The sequence below is a fragment of the Stenella coeruleoalba genome (assembly GCF_951394435.1).
Source record: "Stenella coeruleoalba genome assembly, chromosome: 4".
NCBI classification, from domain to species: domain Eukaryota; kingdom Metazoa; phylum Chordata; class Mammalia; order Artiodactyla; family Delphinidae; genus Stenella; species Stenella coeruleoalba.
The window spans coordinates 77,706,950-77,727,765 of NC_137149.1; positions in this window are offsets into that span (position 1 = coordinate 77,706,950).

Here is a 20,816-nt window from a genome sequence, read left to right on the forward strand (position 1 = left end):
TTTTGAAACATTGTTTCTTTTTCATTTTCTCTCTCTTATTTTTGAGGAGTCAGATTATCAGTATGTTATACCATGAATTGTATTTCCTTCATCTCTCTCACTTTTCTAACTTTTGCCTTTCAGTGCTTGCTTTGCATATTTCTTTCTTATCTATTTTTCAGTTTTCAGGTTATCTTTTTGTTGTGTCTAATCTGTGTTAAATCCATCTATTACGTGTATAAATTCACCTGTAAAATTTTCAAATCTAGAATTTTTATTAAATATTTAAATAGTTTCCATTTGACTGTGGGAATTCTCTAACTAGTCTTTTATTCTAACATACCTAACATACTATATTTTAGAATCCACATTTTCTAACTCCATCTTCTGCTTATTTGCCATCTTGGTATCAATTACATCTTGCCTCTTTGTATATTTGTTTATTTTGGGTTGTGTTCTGACTGTCTTATAGAGGTAAATTGAGGTCTAGCATATTGTTATCTTCTTCTGGAATGTATTTCTGTGATTGCAAAGAAGTTCGGTTACTTGCAAACCAAAATTACCTTTATCCACTCAGGACTTAAAATATTTTGAGGCTAGGCATCAACCCTTACGATGTATTACCTGTGAACTGACACAAATCTGTCTTTTTAACTCTCAAATCCTTTATTGCATGGCTGCACATAATTTTTAGTACTCCTGAATAATGTTCTTGGCCACACAATTTCACATCTCTCTACTTTGGCATCTATCTTTCCACTTAACTGAAATGTCATTCTCCCACTCCTGGTTACATCATGCTCAATTTTTACATTCCAAACTAAATGTCACCTACTCTTTAATACATTCCCTCCACACCACTGCCTGAGCAAATAGCTTAGTTCCCTAGATTCTCATAGGCTTTTTAGCAAAATTGCTTGGCTAGTACGTTCACATTCTATTATTAGGTATCTCTTATACCTTTATAAATGTGAGCTGTTTGAGGAAAGAACTAGGTCAAAGTTGTAATTGTAATAGGGGACCAAAACCTCAAAATCTTTATGTCCCCAATGTGTAATACATTACCTGAAATATAGTAGTTTGCCTAATAATCGTTGCTGAATTGTGGTCCTGGGGTTTCATTGCTGTATTCTTTAGTACATTTTATGCCTTGTAGCATTCTCTGGAAATGTGCTTCTGTGATCTCTGACCAAATCTAACTGGAACACTTTTGTATTAAAGGACTGTGAATCCCTAGGTAGTGATTTCAGCATGCTTCCACTCTTATGCCAAATCTAAACCATATGCTGTCAAAAGCATTGCCCTAGGGTTAAAATCAGATCCAGAAAAATTAAGTGTTTCCATGAATTTAGGCTAATTCCCAGTAGTTATTCTTGTTCCAATTCCTGCTTTCAAATGATTAAAAAAGATACAGCAAAGTAGGTTAAAATGTCTGTTTTCATATATACATTGGAAAAATCCTTTATAGCAGGAGAATATGTACTTAAAATTTGAGCACAGATTACACTGGTTCTTCAAGGTGCCAAAATGTATCTAAGAAGTTAAATGGGTGGTGGGAGAGCTGGATTAAAAGAAGAAATATGAATATCAAAATCAAACCAATCCACTTGGGCCAGGACCCAAACCAAGTGATGAGAGTAAATGTAAGAAATCAGATAGAGACTGGTGTCTAGAATGAATGATAACAAACACAAAGTGATGTGTTTTTGAAGATATCGTGGATGGCCAGTATGAGAAGGCATATCTTCCAGGTGGAAACTGGCAAAACACTTAGGAATTGTAAGCATTCTAGTCAGTCAGAGGAGTAAAGAATGCAAAGAGAAATATCAGTAGATTAAAGTTCTTTATTGCTCCTGGAAATACCTGACAAGAAAAATGGAGGGATTGAAATTTTGTACAAATTGTATACTGAGCTTTTGAAAACTCAAATTTAATTTTATTATCCATTCCACCCCAGATACACAGACACACACACACACACACACACACACACACACACACACCATTTCAGTGATTTCCCAGGACTCTTAGAATTTTTTAAAAAACAAACAAAAAATAATAATAAAATCTAAAGATCTCAACACGCCTGCATGACATGAAATTGGCCAACTTCTTCAACCCATCTCAAGATATGCTGCTCTGGCCTTCCCTGGTGGTCCAGTGGTTAAGACTCTGTGCTTCCACTGAAGGGGGCATGAGTTCAATCCCTGGTCAGGGAACTAAGATCCTGCATGCCACATAGCAAAGCCAAAAAAAAAAAAAAAAGATATGCTGCTCCTAGTTTGCTCACTGCAGTCACAATGACTATCATTCAAATCCTTAACCTCTTCATACTCCCTCTCCCCTTTCCCTTATAAACTCTAAATTATATTTCAGTTCTCCTCCTAAGCTTCCTGATAGAATGTCCCCTGAAATCACAGTCATATCTACCTATTGTAGACCGTGATAATATTATTCTAATTTCTTTGTAATATTACTAAAGTGTAAGTATATCATTAACTAGATGCTAAGTTCCATGAGTAGAAAGACACTATATCTTTTTGCTTACAATGGTGTTCTCAGAACCTGGTATAATGCACAGCATATCTGGGTTCAGTATGGCAAGGACTCAAGAAAAAAGAATAATTAGTGAAAGACTTATTAGAACAGAGTACAAGTTAAATTCTTAGATGTAAAATCAGAATAGTATTCCTGATACTAAAAAAAGGGATACATGCATGGATACAACAAAACTAACAGAAAGATGGTTGAACGGCCTATATAAGGCTTTCCAAAGTCTGGAAAAAGTATCTGAACTGAGATATTTGCAACCTTTAGCAAAATGGCAGCTTTTGCATTTAGTTACAACCTAATAATAATAATAATAATAATGAAGCAGTTAACATTTCATGTGCCAGGAACTTGTCTATACATGGTAACTCCTTATATGAGATAGGAATTATTATTATCCCTATTTTTGATACAATAATGTTGAAGAACACAGATTTTCTTGTCTGGTAACATAACTGAGTTATATCTAAGAGGTAGCTGTGCTTAAGTATGAACCCAGGTATTAGTATATAGCACATATTCTTTGTTTGGAATTGTACCCTATTTTCAGGAAGACCTACTCACACTATATAAATAACATAAACACAATTCTTGATGAAGGATTGTCCAAGCTACAGTCAATCTCGTAAGAGGCTCCCAGCGTCATTATAACATAGCTACAGTATAACAGTATAGCATTAGAGCCTATTGTAATCACTTATCAACATATTTGTCTTCTCTATTAGACTTTCCTTTCCTTAAGAGCAGGGATTACATATTATTCACACTTACATTCCAAGAGACATTACACTGCACACAAAGTATATGCTTAATAATGATGGTTTAGTAAATATTTGAGAGCACATTCAAATTCAGAACTATTTAAATCAACTTTGTTCACTTTCAAAGTCATATGATTTCACTTAAGAAAAAGAAAAGTGCATACACGCACCTGTGTTTGTACAGGAAAAAAGGTCATCAAATATCATTCCTAATCATGATCATTTATATTTTAAATGTGCATGCAGTAAGTATTTTTTAAACATCTTTATTGGGGTATAATTGCTTTACAATGGTGTGTTAGTTTCTGCTTTATAACAAAGTGAATCAGCTATATATATACATATATCCCCATATCTCCTCCCTCTTGCATCTCCCTCCCTCCCACCCTCCTTATCCCACCCCTTCAGGTGGTCACAAAGCACTGAGCTGATCTCCCTGTGCTATGTGGCTGCTTCCCACTAGCTATCTATTTTACATTTGGCAGTGTATATACGTCCATGCCACTCTCTCACTTCGTCCCAGCTTACCCGTAGTTGTTCACTTAAAATACTGTGAAAACCTCATTCAGAAGAGGTAGAGAACCTGGCCAATTTCCTTCTTCTGAGTCCTGCTTAGCAAATGAACAACCAAAACATGAATGCATAAATAGGAAGTCAGCAGATGTTGGGCAGCGAAAAGGAAATTAATAATGAATTGTGTATTAAATCATCTTAAAGGTAATAATTTAACAATAACATTAGAAACCTTATGTTCTTGTGCTTTGAAATGAGACAATTGCAATTTAATTTTTGAATACCAGAAGAATGTAAAAGGATCATCTCCAGCAACTGAGACAACTAATTAAAACTGTTTCACCTGTTTTTCACATGTGCATGATTTCTAGTTGGAGCATACTGAATAAAGAGAAAATTATCTAACACAATTCATCATTTTGCATTTTATGTATTAACTGAGTATATCAATGCATTTTAATTTTTAAATTTTATACATCTATAGATTATTCTTTCCTTATTTTTATACGCCATATAACATCAAATATTTGATATTTATGAAATTCCAGACCCTTGATTGATATTTATTGTCAACATTTGTCTAGGCATTTTGTACTGTAAATAATATGTGTAACAGATTTGAAGGTCAGAACTGTGAAGAAAGCACACTTACATCCACCCACACATAAATAATACCATATTGTTCTGAGGTTACACTGAGATCAGTTAGTTGAAATGAGAAATATAAAGCCCAGAGCTTCAGAAACCTCAAATCTCAATCTGTAAAATGAAAAATAAGGGGGAAATATGCTCAGTTAGTTCTCCAACATTTTTCCCATGACAGTAGGAAAAAGTTCTGAGGAAATTACAGGAGTCAAGGACCTGGGTTATTTGGTAGAAGACTTTGAACAAAAATAAGTATTCAAAATGGAAATTCAGATCCATCCCATGTTGTGAATCAAGCAGATAAACCTGTTTTTGTTTTTTTTTTTCAGTACGCGGGCCTCTTGACTGTTGTGGCCTCTCCCGTTGCGGAGCACAGGCTCCGGACGTGCAGGCTCAGGGGCCATGGCTCACGGGCCCAGCCGCTCTGTGGCATGTGGGATCTTCCCGGACCGGGGCACGAACCCGTGTCCCCTGCATCAGCAGGTGGACTTGCAACCACTGCGCCACCAGGGAAGCCCAAACTATTTTTTTATAGACATCATAATAAAGTAAGTCCCTTACTGTAGGTTATGGTCTAGTATATATATATTGAGTACATACTCTTGTGGGTATCAAAACCCTCAGTTTTGGAATTTTATCCACTAGAGCCTTTTATTAGATCTGTCTTTTGGAAATATTTACTCCAGATCTGTGGCTTGCCTTTTCATTGTCTTAATGGTGTCTCTTGAAAAAGCAAAAGTATTTAATTTAAATGAAGTCCAACTTATCAATTTTCCTTTTAGACACTGCACTTTGGTGTTGTAGTAAAATGTCATTCCCAAAACTGAGATTACCTAGATTTCCTCCAACGTTGTCTTCTAGAAATATTATAGTTTGCATTTTACAGCTAGGTTTATGATCCATTTTGAGTTGATTTTTGTGAAAGGTATAAGGTCTGTGTCTAGATTTATTTAATTGCATGTGAAGTTCAGTTCCCATCACCAAATTAAAGCATGCACATTTTATCATCATTTATGGCATTATAGTTATATCATCATATCATTTAGCTTGGGAAAAGTTTAAAAAAGGCTCATGACTGACTCAACTGAAATCTGTAATAAGGCTTAGATCATCTAGCAGAAGTATTTGTTCAAATACCATCTTAATTGGCCTTGAATATTTCTTTCCCAAAGTGGGACATTATTATCTATCTCATGACAAAGAATATATACACACATATATGCCCATGCAACAGAAAAAAATAGCTGGCTCTCATGATTTTGAGGTTCTGTTTATCACAGAGAGCCCACATAGATATCTAATGGACATAGTGTAATGGACTCTAGTCTAATATCACATAATCTAATGGACTCTAGTGTAATATCACATAATCAGAATAAGACCTAAAATTTGGACTGTTGTGTGTAACATGGAAATGCCTGCTGAAAGCGCACCCTTTCTCCAGGTAAAAAATGTTACTTTATGTCAGGGGACATTTTATTAATCACTTGAAAAAGGAAGGCGGGATCAAGGAAGAAATAGCTTACCTGGTAGTTTTTCTTTTGAAAGTACTTTTAAAATGGAAATTAATAGGGCCTTTTAAATGAAAGTTTTCCCTTTTACTAGTTGATATGTATCCCACAAATAAGTTGGCTTTTTAATCTTACTATGTTTCATCTGAAACATATTGAAAAATTATCTACATGGTCTTACTTACTGAGTAGAATAATCAGCTGCTTTAAGAAGCAAGGAGAATGGTTTATAGTTCTTTGCTCAGTTACCATCATTTTTCAAAATCCTTTTAATTGAAGTATAATACACAGATAAATGCACAAATCCTAAGTGTACAAGCTCAATGAATTATCAGAAAGTAAACACTCCTGGGTAACTGGTACAAAGGTTAAGAAATAAAATGTTAGCCACACACCAGAAACCTCTCCTCAAGGCCTCAATTACCTCCTTCCCAAAGGTAACCACTACCCTGTTTCTGAACTTGATGTAAATAGAATTATACATTACATATTCTTCTGTGTATGGCTTACTTTGTTCAGCATCACATCTGTGAGATTCTTCCCTATAGCTTTTATGTAGTTTTATTGTGTTCATGTGTATAAAGTATTCCACTATAAAAATATATCATTATGAAATTTCTTTATCTCTCATTAAAAAAAAGAAAAATTATCTAGAGTTTTATGTATAATATAGAGGTGTTTTATATGTATATATATTTTGGAATATAACACGTATGTGCATTGGTGTTCAGTTATCATATATCTGTAAAATTATGAACATGATTTTTATTTAGTTTTTTTTTTTCCTAAAAAGAGGCTTGAATCTATCCTGATTTTGAAACCAAAAAATGGGAAAAAATAAAGTAAAATAATAATTAAAACCCCACGTTCTTTATTAAACATGGGGACTGTTTTCAGGTAATGTGATTTTTCTCCTTCTATTACATTGCATTAACCATATATTCCATATAAGTGTTAAGCAAACAAAAGCCATTTTGTAAATGAGGTATTATTTAGTATAAGAAATGCAATTTAGAAAAAAATTCAGATCTGACAATAATTTTGATCTAGGGGTTCATAGTCATTACTTATTAGAGATTGTGGCTGTAAAATATTTGCACTGTTCTGTTTCTTGAGATTTACAATATGCTGGTGTTATTTACATTTAAACATAGTTACATTTAAAGGGTGAGCATCCTCTAAAATGCCAAAGAACAAAAAATGTCTTGGTTAGCTGTTAATCCCAGATTGAATTCGTTTCTCTTTTACATTGCTTTGAAAGCCACATTTCATGAGCCAACTTCCGTAACATAACTTTTACCCTTTATCTTTTCTTCACTGATTCTACAAATCACATTAAAGAGAGTAGGAAATGTAGCCAGCAAGAGTCCTCCTAAATTTTATAATAAATTTCTTATTCTGCACAATCTGTGATTTTGCTGCCTGAGTTGGTTATTTTGCCATACATATAAATTTTAGAGACAGATGGTCAAATTCCATGAAAAGTCTTCTTGATCAATTGTGGGGGAACCAAACTATCCATGAACATTATCTCTTCATTCAATTAGGCCTTCCAAAAAAGTTTCAAAATTTTAAAATAAGGATTTTTGCACATATTTTGTTGTTATTTTTCTTACATGAACATTATGTATAATTTGCTTAGAATATTATTATATAGCTATTTTGTAATATAATATCTGTGTATGTGTATTCCTTAAAAATACTATACTTTTTGTCATATTTCCTGTTTGCAACTGAAGTAAAATAATTTTTTGATGTTATATCTACCTGCTTATCTGAATTTAACCATCAATTTTAATGATCTGTTTGGAGATTCTCTACATTTTCTGCAAAGATATTCATATCTGAAAATAATGACACCATTTGTATCCATGTTCAATTCTGCATCTATTACTTGTTTTTTCTCTCTTAGTGAAGAGCTTAAATATGATATTCAGTAAATGTGTGATAAGATAGTGGACATCTTTGTCTTGTTGCTGGTTGTAAGGGGTGTTGCTCTAATACTTTATCATCATAAGATTTCTTTGTACATGCAATTGATCAGGTTTAATAAGTTTTCTTGTCTTAGTTTGTAAGATTTTGTTTCTAATAATGAACACGTGTTGATGTTCTTTAATGCAATGTTTTAGTTAGCACATTATTTTTATCTCTTAATCTATAGTAAATTATATTAATAGATTTTTACATATTAGAATAACTCTGAGTTCTTAGAATGAATCTAACTTGGGCATAATGTATAAAGTTTGATATATTGTAGCATTTGGTTTCTAACACTTTGTTTAGGATTAGTGCAATTATCTTATAGTGGGCTTACCTTAAAAAAGAGGGTACATCTTCCTTCTTTCTGTTTCCTAGAATTTTGTATAAATCTTGGAATAATAAGTTCTTGAAAGTTTAATAGAATTTGATTTTAAAAAGTTTTGACCTATTTTTTGTTTTTATTATTTTTCGCTTTGACTGAAGTTTTTAATTATTGGTATTTTATTTTTTTAAAGGACTGAGAGTATTGACATTTATTTCTTCTCATATAAATCTTAGTCATATTTCTTTAGAACTTTTATATTTCTTTTAAATTTCCAAATGCATGTCCATAACAGTCTTGGGATTCAATTCTAAATGTCTTTTAAATTATATTTCCTTTTTAATTTCTAATCATTTGTATTTACACCTGTTTTATTTTCTGTTTTTTAGCATTCTCCAAGAACCAACTGCTGTTTCTGCTGATAATCTGTATCAGTTTTATCCTTTTTTCCCTAGCACATTAATTTATGTACTTTTTTGTTATTTTTCTCTTTCTAATTTTCTCTCATTTATTCAGTTGTTTCTTTTTCTTATTTTTAAATATATCTTTTGTCATTTATTTCTAAATTAATGGTTTTCAGTGCATGGGGTCTGTATGATGCAAATTTTGAAAATCACTTTCAAAGATTTGCTTAATGGCCAACTTTTGTAAATATTCTATTTTACTAGAAAAGACTATTTACTCTTTTATCATGGGATGCGAGCATCCCTATATTATGTGTTAAATCAAATTTATTTGATATACTCTATACTTTTATAGTATTTTTGTCTGTTGGGTCCATCAATAATTTATTTATTTAGCTGATATTATTGAGGTCCTTCTTGATATTAAATGATGCCATAGTCAGAATGTGTCCTCCCAAAATTCATACGCTGAAATCCTAAACTTCAAAGATGAGGGTACCAGTTGGTGGGGGGTTTGGGAGGTAATTAGATCATGAGTGTGGAGCCCTCATGAATGAGATTAATGCTGTTATAAACGAAATCCCCCAAACGGAATCACTTTGCTCTACCCCTGAAGCTATCATAACATTATTAATCAACTATACTCCAATATAAAATCAAAAGTTAAAAAAAAAAAGAAACCCCACAGAGATCCATCTTCCCTTCCACAACCTGAAGACACAGGGATGAGGAAGTAGACCTTCACCAGAATCCTCATGCTGGCCTCTTGTTCTTGGGCTTAGTCTCCAGAGCTGTGAGAAATAAATTTCTGCTGTTTATAAGCTACCTAGTCTGTGGTATTTGTTTAGAGCAGCCTGAACAGACTAAGACAAATGAGGATTTGTGAGCAGAGAGACAAAACCCCTGCCTTCATCAAGTGAGTTTACATTATTTACATTAAGTGAGAAAGGTAGGTTACAATCTGAAAATATGGTTGGGCATTGTCAATCCCCTCTTGCCTTTTCATAAAGTGTTACCTAATTTATTTTAAGGTTGTATTATTAGAAAATAACAGTTTAGAATGTTTAAAATTTCCTGGAAAACTGAGGCTTTTATCATTATATATTGGCTTCCCTCATCTTTAATGACAGTTAAAAATTATATATTTTGTCTGATGTTAATAGAGCTAATCAATATTATTATTATTATTATTATTAGCCTGGTGGTGGATATAATCATGATTTTAAAAATTTACTTTAATTTCTTGTTCTCTTAATTTTCCCATGTTTTTATATTTGTAGTATATAATTTTTGAAAAGGATTTAGCTAGTTTTATTTATTTGTTTATGTGCAGTATAAAAATCTGTGCTTCTGAGATGGTGAATTTAGATCATTTACTTCTATTTTGATTAATGATATTCTTGGTCTTATTTCTGCCATCTTATTTTATGGTATTTACCTTCATTATCATAAACGACTGGGTTTATTGTTATTGTTAATAGAGTATAGTGTAAATATTCTTAACAATATATGAGTATATAAAGGAACAAGTGACAGTGCAGATATGGGAGTGGCATGAGAATCTAAATTCTGTTTAGGGAACTTACTTCTATCTTCAATATTTATTCAAACTCAATCACGCATGTATGAAATATGATAAATTATTCCTCAGTCAGGAAGCGCTCTTGTGTAGCTTGATGTCTCAGCTACCACTCAGTTCATGGAAGACAACTCATTCAGCATGGTCATTTTGGGTTCCATGGTCAGGTGTTAAGTTTCCACAAGAGCATATTAACAACTCTGGCCTGCTTTCCAAAAGAACAGCTGTCTCAAGGAGAATGTCATAAGGTTCTGTGCTGTGATTCTCTTATTGACACTAGCAAAGGTTGTATATTAAATTCACTGTCTGCTACAGACATTTGTATCTTCCAGGTCATGTGTCTGAATGTTAGAACTTCTTGCACTGTGTTTTGGATCCATTTCAGAACTGTCTCTTATTCTGAGCCCCACCCCAAACTGGTAGCCTATGGGCTACTTTGCAAGTGATTCAACACAGCATATTGAAATGACATTGTATATGTTGCTTGCAAATTCCATAAAGACCCATTAAGTCTAGTGACTCTTTCTTAATGATAGGTGTCATCACAATGTTCATCTTTTGCTCTGAGGGGATAATTTTTTACAACTTTATTGTGGTCAAATTTATGTATCATAAAATGCATCCTTTTGGAGAGTACATTTAATGATTTTAAGTAAGTTTAGTTAGTTCGGCAACCACAACCATAATTATCATTATGAGGGAATATCTTAATATGACTTAGACCATTGTATCCATAGAAACTCTACTGAGATGGAAGTCTCTAAATTTGGTGAAATGTATTTCACTTTCTGTCATGCATGTGGTATAGGAAGGCTTTTGGCTGCTTCCTCCTCTGTAGATTCATTTAGCATGAGGCCATCCATGAAGCCAAGATGTCCTGTGAGATAGTAAAACAATCAGACTCACTCCAGTCTGCATGGTGACAGAGGAAGAATTGGCATGGCCCTAAGTAAGACTGACATGTTTCTGCTGTCCACCCAAACTGCTTCTGGTGGTCTATGCTTAATGACATAGAGAAAAAACCATTGCCAGCTCATTAGTTACATACCATGTGCTAGGGCTATGTTGATTTGCTCCATAAAAGAGACAAAATCTGGAAGAGCAGCTGTAATTGGAGTCACCACCTGTTTTGATGATTGACTGCCATTCACCAAAGCTGTCCAATTTCTGCAGAGGCCAAATGAGTGAGCTCAATAAGTGTGAGGGAGGAATGAACACCCCTGCTTCTTTCACATCCTTGCTACTGCCCTTAGATATATGTGTTGCTTTAGTTTCCTAGTTTTATATGGAAGGCCAGTTCCAGGCCACTCTTCAGAGTATTAACTTTGAAGCTCTAGTTATGGGTTTCAGCATTTGTACCAGGGTACAGTCCCAAAATGGGTGTTTGTTTATTGCTCACTCCATTCAAATTTTGACTTAGTATTTCTCCTTCTCTTCATCTCCCTCCTGCACTCCTCCTTTGTATTTCAGTGCCTCCTTTCTTCTCACCTGCCTCTTTCTTTTTCTTAACATTTTCTTCTTTCCTATGTCACAACAATACATTTAAAAGTATCTCGTAGAATATCAATATTCTAATTGCATTGTTGCAGAAAGTTCTTTTACGATATCCAGTCTAGCATCCTGCCAGAAGTGTAATTGAAAATATGCAGTCATTACTCATTAGAATAGAGTAGGATACATGATTTAAAAAAATATAGGATATAGCTCAATTTGTGGTGATATCCTCTGAAAGTTTAGAAGTTTTACTTTTGTATTGAAGCAACTTCATAGCAACAGTCTTTTAGGTTAAAAATTTCCCTGTCTCCATCATTTTATGAACATCATTTATTTAGACATCAAATTAAACAAATATTTTAAAAACCTCTCTTTATACTTAAAATAGTTTGTATTTGTCTGACTTTGTATGTAGAGACTTTATATATAAAAATAATTATGTCAGTCATTGATTCACAAAAGAGAAGCTTTTTGGGGGTTTTGTTCCTTGTCTCCAGGACTTGGACCTTCTAGAAAATTCAAATTTCTATAGGAAGTTGAACTTATCTTAACCAAACTCTCATAACAGTGGTTTTAATTAGCTATGAACAATAATCATCCTCACCCTATTTGTTTTGATCAGGAATATAAAGGCATAGTTTTACATACAGTAAAATTTACTACTTTCAGGTATATAATTCAATGTGTTTTGACAAATGAATACAGTTGTATAAACACCATGATAAAGATGTATAAACATTCATGATGAAGAACATTTTCTTTACCCCATGAAGTTTCCTCATGCTCATTTACAATCAGTTTTCTCTCTACATATTTAGCTCCTGAAAGCTACAGTTCTGCTTTCTTTCACTATAGTTTTATATTTTTTTAAATCATAAAATGGAATTGTAAAGTATGTAATTTCATACACTCAGCATCTGAGATTATTTCAAGACAATACATGTATTAGTAGTTTGTTCCTTTTTTATTAGGTTATATTGTATCAAATGCAATTATCTGGTCATGAGTCGATAGACATTTGGTTGATTCCAGTTTTTGGTTATTATGAATAATGTACTCTGCACAATAAAGTACACATTTTTTGTATGATCATGTTTTCCTTTCTATTAAAAAGACTTTTGAGATTGCTGGATGGAAATATTTTTAGCTCTATAACAAATTGCCACACTGTTCTCCAAAGTGGCTGTACCATTTTGAATTCCAGTTAGAAATATATAAGAAATGAGAAGTAAATAAGCAATAGAGGTCTAATGTACAGTATAATGAATATAAACAATAATAATTGTGATAAATATTGTTATATCAGCAATCTTTTTACAATATATTAATAACACACTGTACATCTTAAACTTACACGACATCACATGTCAAAGTTATTCAATTTTTTAAAAATAAGAAATATATAAGGGTTCCAATAGCTCCAAATCATGGCTGATACTTGGTGTTGTCGAGTTTTTGTTTTGTTTTGTTTTGTTTTGTTTTGTTTTATAGTCACTAATAGTAGGTATGAAGTAGGAACTCAGTGGTTTTAATTTGTGTGTTCCTTACAGCAAATGATGTTAGGCATCTTTGCATATGCTTATTGGTTTTGTGTTTATCTTGGGTAAAGTGTGCATAAAATTATTTTGTCCAATATATACATGTCACCTTATATGTGATATCACATATAAGGTGATTTGTCCACTATTAGTGTTTTATACTTCTTTATACACCTACAAAGAGTAATTTATCATCTATATGTTTTACAAACATTTTCTCCCAATTTATGGTTTTTCATTTTCATTTTCTTAAGATTGTCTCTTAAGAAAGAATTTTTTTTTAAATTTTGATGAGGTTTGATTTACCATTTTTATGTTTCATAATTTCTACACATACAGTCTAAGAGATTTTCTCCTAAACCCAAGATACCAAAGAATTTCTCCTACATTTTCTTTCAGAAGTTTTATAATTTCAGGTCTTAAATCGGATCTCTGATCAACTTTAGTATAATTTTTATGGTGTTGGTTAAAGAATAATTTTATCACTTATGGATATCCAATTTTTTTCAGCATGATTTGCTGTAAAGACAATCCTTTCCTCTTGAGTTGACATTTCTTTTCATCAGTTGGTCATGTATGTGAACCTATTTCTGAACTCTCTTTTCTGGTGCATTGATCTAAATGCCTGTCTTAGGCCAATATACTGCTGTCTAACTTTATGCCAATACTTTAATATGAATGAGTTTTAGCATAGTGGAGGCTTAGTGTGGGAAGCTAGCATGCATATTGGGGAAAATTTGAAATTTGTAGTCAGAGAATGGCTTAACAAACACCTCAGATTTATCAGTTCCCATATGCATGATGTTCAGATTGTAACTCTTTTCTTCTGAACATCAGTTTCTCATTGTAAGATTGTTATGCAGAATAAATAATATTTAATTATATGAAGTACATCCTGGTGCCTGATAAATATAAAACACTTCATAAATGCTAGGTCTCTTTATCCTTTGCTCAGGATGTTTTAATAGAAAAGAGATTAACTACTGTGTTTGTGGCAGATAGTAATAACCACTCATTAAAAAGCAAACAAACAAACAAAAACACCAGATAACTTCTTCCACTAAATATGTAATTATACCTTGCTACAATAATTTCTAACCTATTTTGAGCAAATCAGAGATTTTTTGCCATGCTTAATTGCAATATATAAAAAAAAAAATAGAAACATAATTTACTGTCTTTCAGATGGCATCCCTAAGAAGTTATTTTTGAGTTATAACAAGTTGTATACAAAATATAGTAACAATGTCCTTTTCGTAACATTGAATAAAATGGATGTTTTTCAGCATTTTAATATGTTTACATTGGAGACTAGTGGCCTAATTTAGAAAATATTTGGTATTTTGTACTTCACATAAATCACAAATTAATTTATGCATTTGAGTTTATGTTGTTCAAGCTCATTTCATGAATATTTGGAAGATATTTAACTTACAAAAAACGCACTGAGTATTTGAATGGATGTTTTTGAAGCCTGGTAAAGAAGGAAAATTGGAAGGAAGTCTGGTTTTAGAATTCAGTAAAAACATTGTTTATGTTTGCTCTTTAACTTTACCACACAGAATGCAATATAGTTAGAAAAGTCATCCTAAGTACTGTCTCCCCTTACTTCCCAAGACCTCACAGAGTAAATGGGTTCATAGATATTGTATGAAATATCTAATATTACTGTTTACCTACTTAATACTTGGGTATTTTGTAAGTGGAAATGGTAAAAAACAATTCCCTTGAATTATCAAATGTTATGTGTTGCTATCTAAAGATAATTCAATGTAGTTATAGTCTAATTTGAGGAATTTAAAATATTTGATTCTTCCAATATGCAGGAAATCTTGATCTTACCATTATTTGAAAGACTGTAGAACATTGAGTATTTACAAAAATCCTTCAATCATATCTAAATTTATGGTGCACCAATATCCAGTGCTTATATGGGACAAGAATATTATAAACTAACTTTTATAAACTAATATTTTTATAATTATTAAACTTTGGGGGGAAGCTGATCTTGAATGTATTTAAATACTGTCAAATCTCTTGCTTTTTTTTCTCTTTGGACTTTATCTGTTGCTTGATTAGCAATCTTTCTATATCTTAATATTGAATAGTCACATGAGTTTTCATCTAGATTTTATTCTTTCTGCTCTTCTTCCTCCTCCTTTCGTTATTATTATTTTACTCCCTAATAATCCTCCTGGGTTGGGACACATAGTTTTTGAGGGCCGGAGCCTGCTGTGTCCCTCTTTGTCTGGCGAAGCAATAAAGCTATTCTTTTTTTACTTCAACCAAAACTCTTTTTCTGAGATTCTATTCAGCACTGGTGCAGAGAGGCCGAGCTTTTGGCATGATTTCCATGGTTTGTAGAGGGGTTTATTCACCCTGTGTTTTTTCGGTGTCTTCCCTCTGCAAGTTTCTGTTCCAAATTTCCTCTTATATTAAGTCAAGTCATATTAGATTAAAGACCACCCCAATTACCTCATTTTAAATTAATTAGCCCTGTAAAAATCCTATCTCCAAATATGGAGAATGTAAATACCTTACGTTCTGGGGCTCTAAGGGTTAGGACTTCAATATGAGTTTGTTTTTGTAGTTGCTGTATTTTTAGGAAGAGGAAGGTGAAAAGTGCAGTCAAGGTATAGCCATTGAATATTTGAAAAATTGGTAGACTACACAAAATAAAGAATGCAGTATAAAAATTGGGACAGGAAATTGTATGTACAGCATGACCCCAATTTTTGGATAAAATTGTGTATTTTCTTGAAGAAAATATACCAAATATTAAGAGCTCTTTCCTCTATATAAAGTTTAAGAATTTTTTTTCATTCTACATTTCCATTTTTAACACACATTGTGCCTTATGACATTGCAAAAGTACACACTAAATCATGCCTTTCCTGAAAATGTGGCTCCTTTATTTTGCATATGCTTGAGATAACTTGGGGCTCAAGCTCCCACTCTCAGTGGAGTTAGGAAGAAAAGCCAACCTGTCAATTAAAGTTACTTCTTTCCATTCGAAAAGGTACATGCACCCCTATATTCATAGCAGCACTATTTACAATAGCCAAGACATGGAAGCAACCTAAATGTCCATCAACAGATGAATGGTTAAAGAAGATGTGGTATATATACACAATGGAATACTACTCAGCCATAAAAAAAATGAAATAATGCCATTTGCAGCCACATGGATGCAACTAGAGGTTATCATATTAAGTGAAGTAAGTCAGAAAGAGAAAGACAAATATCATATGATATCATTTATATGTAGAATCTAAATTATGACACAATTGAACTTATCTATGAAACAGAAACAGACTCACAGACACAGAGAATAGACTTGTGGTTGCCAAGAGGGAAATGGAGTGGGGGAGGGATGGATTCGGAGTTTGGGATTAGCATATGCAAACTATTATATATAGAATGCATAAACAACAAGGTCCTACTGTGTAGCACAGGGAACTATATTCAATATACTGTAATAAACCATAATGGAAAAGAATATGAAAAAGACTATATATAAAGCTGAATCACTTTGCTGTACACCAGAAACTAACACAACATTGTAAATCAACTGTATTTCAATTAAAAAAATGGTAACTCCTTTTCTTCCCCTTTAAGACACATACCTCCTGGTTGAAATAGTAACTTCCTGGTATTAGTGACCGCTTTGCGGTAATGGGTAATGACTGATAAAGATTTTTCTCCCCTCTCACTCTCTAGGATAGAGACTGTGAAGTTTAGCAGGTGGAACCCTCCCCCCCCCCACCTTGCTTCCAGCCTCACTGAAAGGACAAAGCTCTCTCCATGCCTTGCCTTGGTCCCTGACTTCAGGAACTCAACAAAGCCCCACCCCAATCGCTGATCGCTGAGATTCAATCTCCGCCTTCCCTGGGTGTTTTCTATTTGGTTTGGTCAGTCAGTTCCTTATATATTTTGGATATTAACCCCTTATTACATAAGTGATTTGCAAATATTTTCTCCTATTTCATAGGTTGTTTTCATTTTGTTGATAGTTTCTTTTGCTGTGCAGAAGCTTTTTAATTTGATATAGTCCTTTAAAATTTTTTACTTTGTTGCTTGTGCTTTAGGATTACATACAAAAATAATTACCAAGATCCCATGTCAAGGAGTTTTTCACCTATATTTTCTTCTAGAGAGTTTTATTGTTTCAGGTCTTATATTTAAATCTTAAATTCATTTCAAGTTAATTTTTGTAGGTGGTATAAGATAGAGGTATAGTTTCATTCTTTTGCATGTGAATATCCAGTATTCTCAGCACCATTTATTTTAGAGACTATCTTTTCACCATTGAGTATTCTTGGCTCACTTGTCAAATACTAGTTGACCATATAAGCATGGCTTTATTTCTGGGCTCTTGATTCTGTTCCATTGATCCCTGTGTCTGTTTTTATGCCAGTACCATACTGTTTTGATTATCAGCTTTATAGTGTAGCTTGAAATCAGAAAGTGTGTTACCTCCTGCTTTGTTCTTCCTTTTGAAGATTGTTTTGGCTATTTGGAGTCTTTTGTGGTTCTATATAAAATTTAGGATTTTTTTTTCCTCATCCAGTAAAAAAATAACATTGGGATCTTTCTAGGGATTGCACTGAATCTATAGATGGTTGTAGGTACTATGGATGTTTTAACAATATTTATTCTTCCAATCCATGAACCCATGTTCTTGCATTTTCATCTGTGGCATCAGTTTCTTTCCTCAATGTCTTGTAGTTTTCAATGTAAAGATCTTTGCCTCCTTGGTTAATTTTATCCCTTAGCATTTTATCATTTTTGATGCTATTGTTAATGGGATCATTTTCTTTATTTTTTTTTCAGATAATTTGTTTTTGGTGTATAGAAACACAACTGATTTTTGTTTGTTTATTTTGTATACAGCAAATTTACTGAATATGTTGGTTAAACCTAACAATTTTTTGGTGGAGTTTTTGGGGTCTTCTATATATAAAAACATGTCATCTACAAATAAAGATAATTTTACTTCTTCCTTTCCAATTCTTATACCTGTTATTCCTTTTTCTTGCCTGATAGCTATAGCTTTGACTAGGACTTGTACTATGTAGAAGTGGTGAGAGTGGGCACTCTTGTCTTGTTCTTGATATTAGTGAAAAAGCTTTCAACCTCTCACCATTGAGTATGTGGTTTAGCTGTGGGCTTGTAATATATGACCTCTAGTATGTTTAAGTATATTTCTTCTATAACTAATTTGTAAGAGTTTTTTAAATATGAATCGATGTTGAATTTTGTCACATGCTTTTTCTGCATCTATTTAGATGATCATATGATTTTTATCTTTCATTCTATTTATGTGATGTATCACATTTGTTGATTTGCATATGTGGAACCATTCTTACATCCAAGGGCGAATCCCACTTCATCATGGTATATGATCCTTTTAATGTGCTGCTGAATTTGGTTTGTAAGTATTTTATTGAGAATTTTTGCATGTATATTAATCAGGAATATTAGTCTGTGGTTTTCTTTTCTTGTAGTGTCCCAATCTTGCTCTGGTATCAGCATAATAGTGGTTTTGTAAAATGAGTTTGGGAGTGTTCCCTCCTCTTTGGTGTTTTTAGATGAGTTTGATAAAAATTGATGTTAATTTTTCTTTAAATGTTTAGTAAAATTCACCAGTGAATCCATCTGGTTCTGGCTTTTTCTTTGTTGGGAGTTTTTTCATTACTGATTCAATCTGCTTACTAGTAATTTGTTTGTTCAGATTTCTCTATTTCTTCCTGATTCAGTGTTTGTCTTCTTAAAACACGGACTCAATTCAGCCCATAGCAATGTCCTTTATTAATTTAAGGAAGTTGATGAGACTATTTTTACAAATGGGTGTTGAATTTTGTCAAATCTTTTTGTGTATCTTTTGAAATGATTGTATGATTTTTCTTTAATAGTTCATCAATATACTGAATTACATTAATTGATTTTCTGATGTTTATCCAAACCTAACTTTATCATGATTTATTATCTGTTTGTAATATTGCTGAATATGACTTAATAGGATTTTGCTGAAAAATTTTGCTTCTATGTTGTTTAGGGAAACTACCCTTTAGTGTTCTTTCCTTGTTTAGCTTTATTTGGTTCTTGTATCAGGGTATAACACTGGTACTATAAAATGAGTTGTAAAGCATTCCCTCCTATTTTGTGTAGAATTGATATTATTTATTTCCTATATGCTTGGTAGTTTTTACCAGTGTCACTACCTTGCCTTGGAATTCTTAAGAAAATTATTTCAACTGTAAACTAATTTCCTTGATCCATAATGGAAACTTTAAGTTGTCTATATAATTTTAAAATGAGCAATACATTTTTATTCTGTATTGAAGATGGAAAAATAAATGAGGAGATGTTGTACGGGAAAAGAAGGGTCTTCCCCTTCAGCCCTGAAGACATTTTGAAAGAAGGAGATGAAAGTTGAGGAAGCAGATGTACAGACATTTTTGTCCTCTTCTCTCCAGGCCAAATCTCAGATATCAAAGAATGTTAAAAGGAAGCCAGAGAACTGAGATAATTTTGCCTCACTTTTTGTTGAGGTTATGCAAGAGACCCACCTCAAAGTTACCTTTGAAATAATCTAGTCATGTCCAATATATGTAAGCAAAAATAGAGCCCACATTAGTTTTTATAGACATCCTCCTACTAAAGAGATTTTTTTTTTGACTTGAAGGCATATGAGAGACATCTAGTCACTTGCTCTCGTTTTTTAATCAGTACACTAATAGCCACAAGTTCACATTTTTCCCCAAGAAAATATTAGAAAAGCCAAAGCTTTTCTTTTAGTATGGACAGTGTTTAATTAATTTCTGATCTTACTATCTGTGATCCCATAAAAGAAAACAGATAATTTAGTCCACAAGTTTATTATTACTATTTTGATGTGATAATTATACTTTGTCTTTAGTGAGGGATATATATGTAACTGAGTAGAGTGAAATAAATTTCAAGGTGATGGGCCAATGAGAAATATCAGTTAATTTTTCCCTGCAAAACCTAATATTGGGTCACTAAAGTCACAATTTTTGTTAACTTTTCCAAAAGAGTCATATGTTCTCATATTATTTTTATGTAAAGCCTACTATTTTAATTTTGGAAATCAGTATTTGAGTCTTACAGAAGGTTAAGTTATGGTAATCAATAACTATACTTTGAAAAGATAAATTTAAGGAGCTCTCTCTGTATGTGTTTAACAGAATATAAAAGAAAATATCACCTTTGCATCCATACGTCTTCCAATAGAATATGATAATGCTGTATAAATATATAAGCAGCTTAGTTCTAGAATCATATAAACAAGCCATTCTTTGAAGCTTAAAAAATCATTACTTTGTTAGCTTTTGGTCTTCCATTTTCAAATAGTAACTTTCAAAATAGTTTTAACACTAAACCCAAAGTCTCTGTGTAAACTAGTATAGAGTTGATCCTAGATACTGTAAGTAACAATCTTAGGGAACACTCCAGCAAATGCAGCAAGCAGACTATCTTTATTAATGATATTTATACTTATATGCATCCTTTGCCT